This window comes from Sus scrofa, chromosome 7, assembly GCF_000003025.6.
Source record: "Sus scrofa isolate TJ Tabasco breed Duroc chromosome 7, Sscrofa11.1, whole genome shotgun sequence".
NCBI classification, from domain to species: Eukaryota; Metazoa; Chordata; class Mammalia; order Artiodactyla; family Suidae; genus Sus; species Sus scrofa.
In genome coordinates, this window is record NC_010449.5 from 37,871,612 (window position 1) to 37,886,465 (window position 14,854).

Consider the following 14,854-nt stretch of genomic DNA (forward strand, 5'->3'; position numbering starts at 1 on the left):
GTCTGTTTACATGATTGTCTTTTCTTTCAGTATCTACATCAATATTGTTTTATATGATACAAAATACTGTAGATGCTACATGTATCTCTTATCACTGGACATCAAAAATGAAAAGATAACATGAAAAAGAAATTTGGGAGTTCCCATCGTGGCGCAGTGGTTAACGAATCTGACTAGGAACCATGAGGTTGCAGGTTCGGTCCCTGCCCTTGCTCAGTGGGTTAATGATCCGGCGTTGCCATGAGCTGTGGTGTAGGTTGCAGATGCAGCTCGGATCCCGCATTGCTGTGGCTGTGGCGTAGGCTAGAGGCTACAGCTCCGATCTGACCCCTAGCCTGGGAACCTCCATATGCCGCGGGAGTGGTCCAAGAAATGGCAAAAAGACCAAAAAAAAAAAAAAGAAATTTATGTATAGGTGTAGTGATTCATGCATTGATAATGAACAGTAGCAGCAGAATGATTGCTTTATGGTAGCCTAGTGTAATCGATACAGTTGCTTCACAGTAGCCTAGGTTCTATGCTAATGAATGAACTGTTCTAAAATTTTTACAGCCATATTCATAATACAGTATTAGAAACATTGTTCCGTTTTTCTAAAAAGCCACTTACCTGTGGCGATAGGCTGATACACAGATTCTCCAATTACAAGAGAGAGAGAGGCATGCTTACCGTAATGTAATTCTTTGAAATCAAAGTTATAGAACAGTAAGAAAGCAAACACATTGTTAAGTTTGCATTAAATATTGTTCACCTTATGCCTGTGTAAGGGTAGGCTATCCACTTCAGTACAAGCCTTGCACATGATGTTCTATGTATAGATATTTGTAAATATATTGGAAAAAAATCTGCGTTTAAATGGACCCTTGCAGTTCAAACCTATATTGTTCAAGGATCAACTGTATATTAGAATAAATTACACTTTGGAGTTTCCTGGTGGCTCAGTGGGTTAAGGATCTGGCATTGTCACTGCTGTGGTTTTGGTTACTGTGGTGGCATAGGTTCATTCCTGGTCTGGGAACTTCTGCATACTGTGGGTGCTTGCAAAAAAAATTTACACTTTAAAAAAATTTATTAGAGGAGTTCCCATAGTTGTGCAGTGGAAATGAATCCAACTAGGTACCATGAGGTTTTGGGTTCGATCCCTGGCCTCTCTCAGTGGGTTAAGGATCTGGCATTGCCGTGAGCTATGGTGTGGGTCTCAGATACGGCTCAGATCCCTCGTTGCTGTGGCTATGGTGTAGGCCGGCAGCTGTCGCTCTGACTTGACCCCTCGCCTGGGAACCTCGGGTGCGGCCCTAAAAAAGCAAAAAAAAAAAAAAAAATTTACTAGAAAATTTTAAATCTCGTATGGCTCTCACTTGGGACTCATATGATGTTTCTGTTGGACAGATGTGCTGCTCTAAACCCCGTGGCAATTAGTAGGCATTGGGAATGAAGCTGGGAGTGAGTGGAGGGTTCTCAGGCAAAGTTGGTGTCAGAAACAATGAGTTTTGTTTTATTTGTTTTTTTAATGGCCGCATTTGGGCCAAGGAATCCGAGCCTCAGCTTCGACTTACACTGCAGCTGTGGCAACACTGGAAACTTTAACCCGCTGTGCCAGGCCGGGGATCGAACCTGTGCCTCCAACCCACTGCGGTTGGATACTTTACCCACTGCACCACAATGGGAACTCTAGAAACAATGAGTTTTTAAAAGCAGGAGATCCGATGTGCATTATGAATTACTGAGAAGCGTGTATGATATGAGGCATTTCCCAAAGTTATTTCATTGTGGAACTTCTGCCAGCCTGTTTTGCTTAAAGGACTTCTTTCCCCTGGTGTCTTACATGAAAAGACTGTAAGCCGCTCCTCTCAGCCACGGTGTCCACAGCTCCTTTCAGTGCCAGTGTATTTCTCCCATCACATGCATGCCTTTTTATAGTGATAGATTTCCAATACCATGCTTCATTTTCCTCAGCAAAAATACCTTATGATAAGTTGATTTGAAATATTAGAATTTTGGAGTTCCCCTTGTAGCACAGCGGAGATGAATCCGACTAGTAACTATCAGGTTGCCAGTTTGATCCCTGGCCTCACTCAGTGGGTTAAGGATCCGGTGTTGCCGTGAGCTCTGGGGTAGGTCACAGACATGGCTTGGATCCTGCATTGCTATGGCTGTGGCGTAGGCCGGCAGCTGTGGCTTCGATTAGACCCCTAGCCTGGGAACTTCATTTGCTGCAGGTGTAGCCCTAAAACGCAAAACATAAATAAGTAAATAAATAAAATTTTAGAATTTTAATGGATGGAATAGTAAGGGGGGGGTTTGCTGTGGGAGAAAGTATTTTAAGATTCTCAACTGCCATCTTTTGGCATGGGAAACGTTTACAGAAATCAGACCTTCCAAAATCATGTTTCCACCCACAGAAATGAGAAGCAGCATGGACTTAGGAATTAGAGATTTGAATTCAAACCTCTGTTTCACTACTTACAAACTCTGCAATGCTGGGCGAATGTCTTACATTCTCTCTAAAAATAGGACAATAGTACATAACCTGACAGGACTGTTTAAGAAGGATTAAAACTGTATAAAGTGCCTGGCAGAGGGAAGGCAGTTTGTGTTTGTTAGCTGCTCTTACTACCGTTTTTCTCATCTCATGTGCTATGGTATATTAATAGTAATTAATGTGATTTTTGTTTCTATTTTATGCAATAGTAATAATAATCAGTTGTAGAGGGGCGTAATATTACTGTAAATATCCATGCTAGTATATGTTTGTTTTCATGTAGAGTGGTTTATGATGCTTTCTGCAGTTTGGAAAATTATTTCAGACGTTGGTGTCTCTTCTTTTCAATAAGATATCAGCTACTTGAGAGCCAGGAAATATTATATACCTATGTCGGATTTATTTATGTTTCTTTAATCCTTTACTCTGCTCCTCCAGCACAGGCTTATTTTGATAAATAGTCATTGAATCGAGTTCTCATTATTAGTAGTATGATAAATTATAATAGTACTGCTTAATATATCTTGTTATTTTAATGTGCTTTCTTAAAGAAAAATTATGATATTAATATTATGAGAATCATTAACAAAATTTGCAAGCTTTCATCAGAAGTTTTGTTTTGTTTTGTTTTTTTGTCTTTTTGTCTCTTTAGGGCCGCATCCGCGGCATATGGATGTTCCCAGGCTAGGGGTCGAATCAGATCTGTACCCACTGGCCTACATCACAACTCACAGCAACACCAGATCCTTAACCCACTGAGCAAGGCCAGGGATTGAACCCGTGTCCTCATGGATGGTAGTCGGGTTTGTTAATTGCTGAGCCATGATGGGAACTCCTTTAAAATTAGTTGTTTTTTTGTTTTGTTGTCTTTTTCATCAGAAGTCTAAGAAAAAGTTAAATAATGATAAACCTTCATAGAAAAATTATTTTTCTAAGTGAGGCAAAATTTAAGAACCTAAATACTCAGGTTAAGAAGGTGTTCTTTTTTTTTTTTTTTTTTTTTTTTTTTCTTTTTAGGGCTGCACTGGCAGCATATGGAGGTTCCCAGGCTAGGGGTCCAATCAGAGCCACAGCCACGAGTCTACATCATAGCCATAGCAACTCCAGATCCCAGCCTCGTCTGCGACCTACACCACAGCTCTCGGCAATGCTGGATCCTTAACCCACTGAGCCAGGCCAGGGATCAAACCCGAGTCCTCATGGGTGCTAGTTGGGTTCGCTAACCACTAAGCCACGATGGGAACTCCACTTCTAGCACATCTGACCGCCACCTTCAGAATAATGCGGTTTTAAAGTTAAAAAAATGTTTTAATTACACTAAGTTGGCCTTTTTAAAAAAAATGTAGCATTTTATTCTTAGATCACCAGAGACTGTTTCTAAGATACTTGACCATCTTATTTGAGGGTTCAAGAATCTATAGCAGGATAGTCCAGAAGTGAATGTAGAAAAAGGTGTTAATTTAGGTGTCTGTTCAATTCTAACATTCATATAAAAACTAGGAAAGTAAATAAATATATGACTATTTTCTACAGTGGATGTTTGGGAGAAATGAAGGTATGAATTTTGACTAAGCTTTCCAGGAAAGACTGTTGCATGTTTATCAGATGAAATTTGCCTTTCTATCTCCCTCTGGTGCAGGGTTGAGAATGTTGATGGGCTTTTCCACTGCAGTGTCAGGCTTTTAAATTGGAAAATGTAATTCTGTTGCTCTCTACTAAGCTCACAGAAAATTACTTTACTTGACCTTCCCCATGGCGAATTCTCTGATAACTTTGATGCTCTCAAAGAGTGTTCTTTCTGCACTGTTGAAATCCTGTGCGTCTGGCAGCACCTTCAGCATCTTAGTGTTACAAAAAAGTACATTTGGTGTATAGAAATGGCCATTGTATGCTTAGCAAGTATAAAAATATCTTGTGAATTATATTCAAATGTTCAGAATCCCATTGTGTTACTGAATTGAGTTTATTCATCTCACACCTTGAACAAATGTCCTGGGCTCCAGCAGTGCAAGTCACCATGAACTGACCCCTAAAGGATCTGTGAATAGAACTGGGGAGAGGGAGGCCCATGAACTTGTATTTAAAAAAAAAAAAAAAAACCTGCATGTTATTTTCACTGGACTCCAAATGAAATTTATCAGTCTCTAAATCTGTGCATGAAGGCCAACAACCACAGTAGTATTAACAGAGCCTGGGGGGGAGTTCTTTTGTGGTGCAAAGGGTTAATGATCTGGTGTTGTCACCGCAGTGGCTTGGGTCACTGTTGTGGTATGGGTTTGATCCCTGGCTGGGGAACTTTCATACGCTGTGGGCACAATCAGACAAAAAAAAAAAAAACCGACAAAGCCTGGGAATTTGTTACCAATAGAAGAATTGTTTATAAGTCTTACATTTGCAGACATCTTGAAAGATGACTATCTTCCAAATGATAGTAGTTACTAGACTCACCACGAAATCTAGTATATTAATGCATTGATGAGGAATCACATATATAACTATATTACAATTTTAAAATATATTTATAACTGTTTCAAAACATCTTACCTGTCTTATGCACCTTGAGATATTATTCTGAGAAGGGCTCCATGGCCTCCGCCAGGTAGCCAAAAGGCACACCCAAGGTTCAGAACCCTCCCCTTTGTGGGGTTTCTTTCTTCATCCACATCTGGTGCCTGTCAGGAGCTGAGGGTGATCTGTCTCAGAGACTTTCACCCCATTGCTCATTGAGGTTAATTGACTGACGAGCCATGGGTCCCTCATCTCCCCTCAATGAGCATCTGTCCCGAAGCTGCCAGCTTGGAGGAAGAGAACGCTTTCCCAGAAATAGAAACGTTTACGCTTTCCCAGAAATAGAAACATTTTTGATCATAGATCTACAACTTGTTATTTTCAAACAAACCTTTTGGGTTTTTTCTTTTGTAAGAACATTCATAGATGCTTTATTCCTTTTTTACGGTAAAATATACATAACCTAAAATTTACCATTTTAGCCATTTTAAGTACAGTTCTGTGGCATTAAGTCCATTCACATTGTTATGTAACCATCACCACCATTCTTCCCCAACTTTTTCATCTTCCTCAACCGAAACTCTGTATCTTACAGTTTTTTGATAGAAATAACTATCAATTTTAATTCCAGTTTATGTGGCATTTCTTAGAGTTTGTAAAATATTTCACATTAGATAGAAGCTCATGTTTCTTAAATGGAGTTTAGAAGAGTGAGATCAATTCAGCTGCTTTAAAATGTTTTTTAGAAACTATGTAATCTTGCTTGGAGTAACATGCTACATATGTATTTGCACATATTCTTTCTTAAATCATTTTTAAGCATAAAGAAATTCCTTTCCAGTGTTCCCATCATGGCTCAGTAGTAACAAACCCAACTAGTATCCATGAGGACTTGGGTTCAATCCCTGGCCTCGCTCAGTGGGTTAAGGATCCAGCGTTGCTGTGAGCTGCAGTGTAGGTCACAGACTCGGCTCGGATCTGGTGTGGCTGTGGCTGTGGTGTAGGTTGGGGGCTGCAGCTCTGATTGGACCCCTAGCCTGGGGTCCATGAGTGTGGCCTTAAAAAGACCAAAAAAAAAAAAAGTTCCTTTCATTTTCTCCTCCTTAAAAAATTGATTTCATGCACACATCTTCCTTTTGCGTCTGCTATTATTACAAAAGGGAATCCTCAGCATCTATTCCTTGGTAACATGGTTGACTTTGTAAAATGGAATTTTGTTTGTTAATATTGTTACTTGTTTTTATAGGGCTTGTTTTTCTTGGAACATGCCGTAAAACCAAAATATTTTGAATGTTACTCACTGACAGAGAGCAGTGGGAGTCAAGAGTTTGCATAATAACTTTAACCAGATTGCTAATACTAAAGCTCAATAAAATATTTTTTGTTTATAATCATTGCCATTTAAAAGTATTTTTTAAAAGCCGTTCCATACATAGAGACAAAAACATGTACAAGTTATACTAACACAGTGCAGTGGTGTCCTATGGTATTTGAGGAAACACAGAGAAAGATCAAGCAGTTTTTATTTCTTGATAGCTTAATTATTACTGTACCGTATTCGAGTAAATTTTGTGATTGTAGGGTGGAAATGCACACAGTCGTCCTTTTTTTAATTTATGATTGGTATCATTCAGTAATATCCATTGTTTTTAAAAGAAGGAAAAAATCACATTGGGAGGATTTTTTTTCTTTTACTTCATATAAAATATTCTCTAAATAAGTCTTTTTTCTATTAGAAAAAAATACAAGTCACTTAGATAAATCTCCACTTAAAAGATAATATTTTTCTGTTTGTGGTGCATCGATCAATGAACCTGACTAGATCCATGAGGATGCGGGTTCGATCCCTGGCCTCACTTAGTGGATTAAGGATCCAGCATTGCCATGAGCTTGGTGTAGGTCACAGACGTGGCTCGGATCCCAAATTGCTGTGGCTGTGGGTAGGCTGGCAGCTGTAGCTCCAATTGGACCCCTAGCCTGGGAACCTCCATATACCGCGGGTGTGGCCCTAAAAAGACAAAAAGATCAAAACAAACAAAAAAAGATATATTTTTCTGAATGAAACTAGAAAATTTAAGTGTCAAGAGTAGTTTGTGTTTAATGTTCAGGTAGTTTGTTTTCATGGAGAGGATGCAAGTAAGACTTAGTTTTGCCTTTCTACTTTTCTTTTTCTTTCTTTCTTTTTTTCTTCATCTTTAGGGCTGCACTCGCGGCATATGGAGGTTCCCAGGCTAGGGGTCCAATCTGAGCTGCAGCTGCTGACATATACCACAGCCACATCGAAGAAGGATCCGAGCCGCATCTTTGACCTACACCACAGCTCACAGCAATGCCAGATCTGTAACCTACTGAGCCAGGCCAGGGATCAAACCCACAACCTCATGGTTACTAGACAGGTTTGTTAACTGCTGAGCCATAACAAGAACTCCATCCTTTCTGGTTTTTAACTCCTCTTCCTAAAGATTTTTCTAATGTGTTTTTGGTTGATACTTGACCAGGCTCATCTTCCTGAGTGGTTATTTCAGTGTTGTCATTGCTTCCGTTGGCGAAGTCTGCATGTCACTGGAGCAGATTCTCTAAAGAACTGATTATTTTTAGTGCAAGAAAGTAATAAATTTGGCAATCAATGATTGAAACAGAAAAATCAGCTTTTATGGGAGTTCCCATCGTGGCACAGTGGTTAACGAATCCTACTAGGAACCATGAGGTTGCGGGTTGGACCCCTGGCCTCGCTCAGTGGGTTAAGGATCCAGCATTGCCGTGAGCTGTGGTGTAGGTCGCAGACGCGGCTTGGATCCCAAGTTGCTGTGGCTCTGGCGTAGGCTGGCAGCTACAGCTCTGATTAGACTCCTAGCCTGGGAACCTCCATATGCCGCAGAAGTGGCCCTAGAAAAGGCAAAAAAAAGAAAAAGAAAAATCAGCTTTTATCTGGCAGTATAATACAAGAAATCTTTGAAATTTAGTAGTGTAACTGAAGAGAACTGACGCATCTTTTTAGTATGTATGATTCTATGTAGTGAAGTATCATAAATTATCATAATTATGTAATTTTACTTAATATTTAATAACAACCAGGGCTGCAGCATTTCTTTTTTGTTTCTCAGTCATTTCCTGTGTATTGTTTTCCATAGTCAGTAAAATGTCTCTCATAAAACACGGTAAAGAAATTATGAAAACATTTTTGACAGAGCATCTGTTTTTCCTACATTTAGAGTTGTTTTTTCTTTTCTATAAGGGCTAATGTTGGTGCCCTCAAAGAGCCATACATGGCTGTGCCAGAGACTCCTGAACTTAGGCTTTCACTTCTGAGTCTTTTAATGAACATAACTATTAATATATTTATTTTTTTGGCCCCACCCTGTGATACATGGAAGTTCCTGGCCAGGGATCAAACCTGTGCCACAGCAGCAACCTGAGCCACTGCAGTGACAATGCTGGACCCTTACCACTGTGCCACAAGGGTAATTTTGAACATAACTATTATTAATATAATAATTACTGCTGAAGATTTGGGGACTCCAAGGAAATATGTTATGTTCAGTACATAGATCCCTGTTTTAAGGAGATTTATTAAATATTAAATTGTTTATCATGGAAGGGTACACATTTTTTTTGTCCTGTGGATCGTAAAATACATGACATTCCCCTCTGCCTCAGGAGTTGAACCATCTGATATGGAGCAGAGATGGGGGATCAGCTGACCTCTCAACGCTTTTCCTGCCCAGCAGGGGTGCCCGGCTAGATGCTTCAGGGCCAGGTATAAGCTGGTGATCCTTGATAACAGACCACCAACCCTGCCTTCCAATCCTGGGCTTTATGATTGTGCAAAAGTGCTCATGTGTAGCCTAGTTGCATATTCTTGGAAACTTGTGAGAACTTTAAATCAAAATCTTTCCTAAGTAATTTAACTGAGTTGGGCACATTTGTATCAGACCATTGCCTTAAACTCTAATAGCATGAAGAGACTGAATGGAATTTCATGGAATTTATAAGCTGATGAGGGAGTCACATCTAGTAACATGTCAGACATTCTAGTGAGCAGTTCATTTTGTCTGGGGATTTTTTTTTTTAAAGAAAGGCAATATCCTTTTCCTCAAAGCCTTAGATAAGTAGGCACAGTCAGTTGACCACTTGGAGGTGGGCGGGAAGTCTTTTGTCTTCTAAGTAAAGGGACAAGTGCAAAGCCAAAGAATTGAAAAAGTAGGAGTTCCTGTTGTGGTGCAGTGGCAGCAAAGTAGCCGTAAAGAGGCAGGTTCAATCCCTGGCCTCCCTCAGCAGGTTAAGTGTCTGGCGTTGCCATGAGCTGTGGTGTAGGTCACAGATGCACTTCAGATCCTGCGTGGCTGTGGCTGTGGCTGGCAGCTGCAGCTCCAATTTGACCCCTAGCCTGGGAACTTACATAATGCCACGGGTGTGGTCCTAAAAAGACAAAAGAGTTGGAGTTCCCGTCATGGCTCAGTGGTTAACGAATCCGACTAGGAACCACGAGGTTGTGGGTTTGATCCCTGGCCTTGCTCAGTGGGTTAACGATCCGGCGTTGCTATGAGCTGTGGTGTAGGTTGCAGACATGGCTCGGATCCTGTGTTGCTGTGGCTCTGGTGTAGGCCGGTGGCTACAGCTCCGATTGGACCCCTAGCCTGGGAACCTCCATATGCCACAGGAGTGGCCCAAGAAATGGCAAAAAAAAAAAAAAAAAAAAAAGACAAAACAAAAACAAAAAACTAAAAAAGCAAGAATTGAGAAAGTGGTATTAGATAGGTTTAGGGAACATCAAATGGTCAAGATGGCAAAGAAACAGGGTTCCTCATGTGGGGGAGGGGGAGGGTGCGATGGGGAGGAGGCACAAAATGAGGTCAGGGCCTATTTGATGGACTGGTATTCTCAGTTCCCTGATGCCTAAAAACCATACTAAAAGTTGCCTGGCTTTGTACTGTTTTTGTTTAAATCTGGGCTCTGCCTTCTGTTGGGCTCGGAAGATAGGCATCGTGGAGGTAATCACAAAGACCCATGTCTGATCAGCGTCGAAAGACACGGTTGTTGGTTTTAGAATTCTGGGTAGAAAACCCCAAAAACAGCCCAAGGTTGTCCGAGAAAGATTCACAGAGATGGGTTCAAACTAAGTTTTGAATAGTGGGTGGAATTTCAGTAGATGTAGAAGAGGAAGAAGAGCGTCTCAGGTAAGAAAATTTTCACCGGGACAAGGTCAGGTGCTGAGAAAGTGTGCATTGTGTTTTGGGGGCTGGGGGAGTGGCAGTTTGGCCAGAATAGAGTACAGGGGAATAGTGGGAAATAACTTTAGCCGCACTGTGCAGTCTAGGTTTAAATATCATTCTTTGTTTTCCACTTTAGATTGTTCTCCCATAGGAATAACCTGGTGTCCAAAATAAGCATGCTTTCTTGGAAAACTGAAGTAAGTTTCAAGGAACAAGGAATAAGCACATTTTCCCTGGTGTGCCTGATTTTTTCAGGTGTTGCCCTGTTCTGGCCAGCATGTTGGAAAGGGTGATAAGTTCATTTCAAAAAATGTTCATTGACCATAATGAGATATCACCTCATATCTGTTAGAATGGCTTTTATCTGCAAGACAAGAGCTGATAACGTGTTGGCAAAGATGTGGGCAAAAGGGAACGCCCCCCCTGCCCTGGGCATTGTTGGTAGGAATGTAGATAGGGCAGCCACTATGGAAGACAGTATGGAGGGTCCTCAAAAAATTAGAACTAAAGCTACCATATGATCCAGCAACCCACTTCTAGATACATATTTGAAGGAAATGAAATCACTCTCTTGACGAGATATCTGCACCCCATGTTCACTGGAGCATTATTCACAGTAGCCGAGATAGGAAAACAACCTAGGTATCTGTTGATGGATGAATGGATAAAGAAATTTTTATTAATACAGATATATGGACAGATACACACACACATACGTAATACAATGGAATATTGTTCAACCATAAAAAAAAAAGAAGGAAATCCTGCCATTTGGGACAAAATGGATGAAGCATAAGGAAGGGAAATAAGTCAGACCAAGATGGACAAATACTGTGTAATTCATTTATATATGGCATCTAAAAAAAGCTGTAGAAACCGAGTAGATTGGTAGTTGCCAGGGGTTGGGGGTAGGGGGAGACGGTGGTCTAAGAGAGCAAACCTTGAGTTAGAAGATGAGTAAGTTCTGGACGTCTAATGTGTAGCATGGTGACTATCGTTACCAATATTGTGTACCCGCAATTTGTTGAGAGTAGATTTTAAATGATCTTACCACACCTTAAAAAAAAAAAAAAAAGTAACTATATAGGTGAGTTATGGGTGTGTTTGTGGTAATCATTTCACAATATATATGTATATCAAATCATCAGATGGTATACCTTAAACTTACCCGATCTTATTTGTCAATTACATCTCAATAAAGCTGAGTGGGGGGAAAGGGTTCCTGGAGCTCCTGTCATGTCAGGTGCTATTCTGAGGTTCATTGGTGAACAGACACAAACCTCTGCCCTGGGGGAGCTGCCATTCTAATGTAAATAGGAGCAAATATAGTAAAGAGGAGAAGGGAGAAATAAATTGAGGGGAAGGGGTGGAGAGGGACTGAGGCCAAAGGTGGTAGAGAGTGAGACATCCTCAAATGAGATCTCGCCTGAAGCATTTCCTTCAGTCAGTCGGCCAAGAAACCACCCTTCCCTTGAGTTTGGAGAGTTGGCAGCTTCAGTTTGTGGCTCTGAGCTGAGAGGCCCTTGTTTGCAGGTCTCACCTGCCTGCAGTTGGGGACAGGTTCTCCAGTTTGCCTGAAATGTGCCCGTGTGTGCAATAACGTGGGGGGAAGAGAATGGCTAAACTCGGAGGTTCGGGGGCAAAATCCTCTAGTAATCCCAGATTCCTGATGAATCAGCAGCTCTGGAGGGGGGAGGGGGAGACAGGATTCCATGGTTTTTTGGTTGTTTTGTTGGCTGTGCCCTCAGCACATGGAAGTTCCCACGTCAGGCATCAAATCCGAGCCGAAGCTGTAACCTGAGCCACAGCAGCAGTATTGCCGGATCCTTAATCTGCTGCACCACAGCAGGTACTCCTTGAAGTTTTTCTTTTTTCTATGTTTGTAATAACTAACTCCATATTATTTTGAAGCAAATCCCGGACATCATGTTAATTTATTCATATCTATTATAGTATGGGATCTCTAAAAGATACGAATTCTTATTTTATTTTTGTAGGGCTGTGGGTGTGGCATATAGAAGTTCCCAGGGTAGGGGTCAAATTGGAGCCACAGCTGCTGGCCTGTGTCACAGCCACAACAATGCCAGACCCAAACTGCTTCTGCAAGTTCTTTTTAAAAATATAACCCAGGAGTTCCTGTCGTGGCTCAGCGGAAATGAATCTAACTAGGAACCATGAGGTTGCAGGTTTAATCCCTGGCCTCACTCAGTCGGTTAAGGATCTGGCATTGCCCTCAGCTGTGGTGTAGGTCACAGACGCGGCTCGGATCTGGTGTTGGCGTGGCTGTGGCCTAGACCGGCGGCTACAGTTTCAATTCGACCTCTAGCCTGGGAACCTCCGTATGCCACGGGTGTGGCCTTAAAAAGCAAAAAAAAAAAAAAAAAAAAAAAAAAGAAAGAAAGGTAAAGCTATAACCCAAATTTCCTTACTACATCTAAAAATTTTTAACAGAATATATTTAATAAGTCACTAGAATTGTAGCATTTCAATGCCGATGGACTTTGGGAAATTACCCATTTCTTTGTCAGGATAAAGCTAGAATTCTGTGAGTTTTTAATTACACAAGGCCTTTGGGAGTACAGTCTTTGCATACAACGCAGCTGCTCTGGATCTTTATCCCATATTTATTATACCTGTTTATGTGCTATTTGCTGGGAACAGGGAGATGACTGTGACAAGGTTTCTACTGTTGAGAGCAGCACTTTCATACTGTCTTATATTACTGTGAATGTCTAGGAGGTGACATCAAGATTTGACGTCAGTCTTTCAGTTCACAGTCCTTGAGCCATCACTTAGTACCCAGCGCTCTTTCCCACCCCTGGCTGTGCAGTGGAAGAGAGTGGGCACTTAAGAGCGTCCTCCCAGGCTGCAGGGTGGGGTTGTTACTTTCTGAGTTTGGTATCTCTAGCTCTTGAACCACCTTAGATGTGAATCTAGATTCATCAAAGGCTTTCAGAACTCGGTGGTCTCCTTTGATGCTCTCCTTTTTCAGTCCTGGGACCCTCCCCTCTCCCCAGCCTGGCCCAACATTGGCAGTTGAGATTAAATGAGGATGAAGAGAGGCCTGGAAAGGTTTTCCTCAGGACCATCTTTGCATCAGTCAGACAACACATACATGGGTCTTCCGTCGGTAGATCCCCGTTAGATCTCAAGACCTGGAGAGGCCGTTAGCAAACTGGTTAAGCAGAATTTTTATCAGCCCTGAAAATTTTCATCGTGCATATTTCTCCTGGCTGATGATTCTCAAACTTGAGAATTCAGACCACCCAAAACTATTTCTTCAGATCCCTGTTTGAGAAACACTGATCTGTGTGGTTAATGGTTCTGTAGCCAGTAAACTTAAGATCATTATCACTGTGTTGGAATTTATCTTAAGGAAGTTTGATGTATTTATCAAACAAGATTTATCACTATTCTCTTGTTAAAATAACTAGGAATGTCTTGATTTCCGTGGACCCCTGTGTTTCCATTTTCAGTTTGACCATTTTTTTTGATATATAAATCTTGTTAAAAATTTTTATTAGAATTGATTTATAATGTTCTGTCAATTTCTGATGTACAGCAAAATGACCCAGTCATATATATATATATATATATATATATATATATATACACACACACACACACACATACATTCTTTTTCTCACATTATCCTCCGTCATGCTCCATCACAAGTGGCTAGATAGATATACAGGCAGTTTGACCACTGTTAAAGGTCATTCCAGCACACATCAAACCACTGAGTTCTGGGAGTTGGACAAGTTAAATGGTTTTCTCCCAGCTGAATAAGAGTTTTGCTGTTACTCAGTTGAAGCGGACACGTGGGGCATCACAGTGCCTCCACCAGCAACCTTCAGGCCTCCAAGACAGCTCCTGGACCCCTCAGAGAATCCTAGGTCTCCAGGGATCAAAGTTTTAAAATCACTGATGTGGCTGTTACCTTCATTTAGGGGGTGGAAAAAAATGGGCCCTGAGAAATTGGAGCATGTCAGTGATCACTTGGTCAGTGAATTCAGTATCCAGAGCAAGCCCTTTGACTTCCAAATTCAGTGCCTTTGACTTCCAAATCCCACCCCCCTCTACTCCCACCCTGTGTTCCCAGCCCCTGTAAAGCCTTGCCAGGCTTCCCCTTGACCCCCTGAAGTTGGTCACTCTTTCCCCCCATGTTATAGAGCTTTTTTTAGCCTGCTGGATTGCTCAACTTATTACGCTTATTTCTACCCAGCTCATTCCGAGTTGGGACTAAAGCAGCTTTAAGGCCTTCAAATTCTGTATTTCACGAGTTGAATGAACCAAGGTCCGATACTGCCTACATTAATTAATGGCCATCCTCTCTGACTTTGAGGAATTTTTTTGATTCTTCAGTTTTTCTCCTAATAATATTTCTTAGTTTTTTCCATCTTTCTTCCTTGCTGCTGGTAGGCTCTAGCTTGTGACAAAATGAAGTTCTTGGTTGAATAACAACAGAAAAACTCAGAACCCATCATGTTGAGTTTGACAGCATCTTTTTATTAAAAGTGGGTATAATTGTGAAAATGTAGTCTTGTTTTCATCTGATAGAATGTCATATTATTTCACAAAAAGTGCCTAGTGACTTCACCTGAAGAAGCTTGGGAACCCCATCAAAAATGCTAGCACTTGTCACATTGCA

At 41.1% G+C, this 14,854-nt stretch overlaps 1 protein-coding gene across 4 annotated transcripts in view; it reads left to right on the forward strand.

Annotated features, from left to right (window-relative positions):
• The window catches only part of BICRAL (BRD4 interacting chromatin remodeling complex associated protein like), an 81,447-nt gene that overhangs the window by 19,459 nt on the left and 47,134 nt on the right, over positions 1-14,854 (forward strand). For 2 of the 4 annotated variants that reach the window (XM_021098729.1, XM_021098730.1), the window contains exon 2: positions 10,340-10,400. The exons of the other annotated variants lie outside the window; for them this stretch is intronic. The gene's annotated coding sequence lies outside the window, so the exon portion shown is untranslated. The remainder of the gene's footprint in view (positions 1-10,339; positions 10,401-14,854) is intronic. 4 annotated transcript variants of the gene reach the window in all.